This window comes from Mus caroli, chromosome 16, assembly GCF_900094665.2.
Source record: "Mus caroli chromosome 16, CAROLI_EIJ_v1.1, whole genome shotgun sequence".
Lineage (NCBI taxonomy): Eukaryota > Metazoa > Chordata > Mammalia > Rodentia > Muridae > Mus > Mus caroli.
This window is the reverse complement of record NC_034585.1, coordinates 1,463,493-1,465,337: the sequence shown is the minus strand read 5'-3', so window position 1 is coordinate 1,465,337 and position 1,845 is coordinate 1,463,493.

The following is a 1,845-nucleotide window of genomic DNA, read 5'->3' as shown; positions in this document are numbered from 1 at the left end:
AAGGCAGCTGCATCACAGAGTGGCTCACCCCAGGACAGGTGACCAGTCATGAACACTCAGTATCAGCGTTCCTGCTTGACCTGCAGACAGCTCAGTTGACCAGTCTCCTCTCCCCATGCTAGTTACTTTACTGCTAATATGATGCTAGGGAGGGACCTTGTGAATCTTGTCACCTGCATTTACTTCCTGAGTCTGATATGCTCCTTCCTCCCTTGGGAGCAGATGTTTCAATTTGGAGAAAGTTGTCATACAATACCTTTACTATGTAATACTCCACTCCAAAACCAGCCCTACCAGCCTAAACAATTACTGTTTATCTTTAAAATTACCATTTCAAATGATTCTAACATCATGCAGACTTTGTCAATCTGGGCTAGGGTCAGTTACTTTAGACAAATTTTAGCCAATTGCTGGGTGGAAGGAATAGACTGGACTTCTGGGTCGACAGGCAAGCAAGCAGACACAAGGAGAGGAGAAAGCAAGCTTTCTTTTCTTTTTTCTTTTCTTTTCTTTTTTTTCTCTTCTCTTTTCTTCAATTTCCTTTTCTTTTCTTTTCTACTGGATATTTTACTTATTTACATTTCCACCCCTTTCCCTGTTTCCCCTCCACAAACCCCCTCTGCAAACCCCCTATCCCATCCTCCCTTCCCCCTGCTTCTTTAGGGAGCTCCCCTACCCACCCACTTCTACCTCCCTACCCTTGCATTCCCCTACACTGGGGCACTGAGTCTTCACAGAACCAAGGGCCTCTCCTCCCACTGATGCCAGATAAGGCATCCTCTGCTATATGCATCTAGAGCCATGGGTCACTCCATGTGTACTCTTTGGTTGGTGGTTTAGTTCCGGGGAGCTCGGGGGTGGGGGGTCTGGTTAGATGATATTGTTGTTCTTCCTATGGAGTTACAAACCCCTTCAGTTCCTTCAGTCCTTTCCCTAACTCCTCCATTGGGGTCCCCGTGCTCAGACCAATGGTGGTAACCACCAGAAAGTACCAGATGCCAGGAAAGCAAGAGGCTCCCAGGACCCAAAGGGGATGAGATTAGCCCAAAAAAAAGGGGAGGGAGAACCTGTAAAGAGCATATCCAGAGGTTAGGCACGGCTCCAGTTGGGGCATGGGGCTACTCATTCATCTCCAAAATTTTAACCCAGAATTGCTCCTGTCTAAAGGAAATTGGGGGCAAAGTGTGGAAGAGACTGAAGGAAAGGCCATGCAGAGACTGCCCCACCTGGGAATCCATCCCACATGCAGACACCAAACCCAGACACTGTTGCGTGTTGCGGCCCGCCCGCGGTCCACAACACGAACGGTTCAACTGAAAATGGCAGTTCAGGCTGAAAGAGAGGAAACTAGACGGGGCGGAAGAAACAATGGAGTCAAGACAAGACTCTGATCAAGACTCAATTTAATATTTCCAGACACTCAGTTAATAAAAGAAGGGGGAGGGAACCCAATTTCCCGCCAAGTAACTCAGGGTCCAGTAGCAGGACGAACACGTGTGTGACTCCAGGCAGCAAAGGCAGGTTCCAGCAGTGGGCGTGGCAGGACGAATGAGCCGGTAGCTCCACCCTTGAGCAGGCAGGTTCCAGGCTGGGGGAAGGGAGGCCACAGTTGCGAATGCCAAGAAGTGCTTGCTGACAGGAGCCTGATACAGCTGTCTCCTGAGCCTGACAAATACAGATGTGGATACTTGCAGCCAACCATTGGTCTAAGAGAGAGTTTTTGACATGCTTTGGAGGTAGAAAAGCCAACCAGCCATGTGAGATCTCAGATAGAGTGGCCATAGGCTGCTTCTCCAGGTGGGAGGTTGGGGTGTTGAGCTGGGACTGAAGGAGGCTGTGCAACTG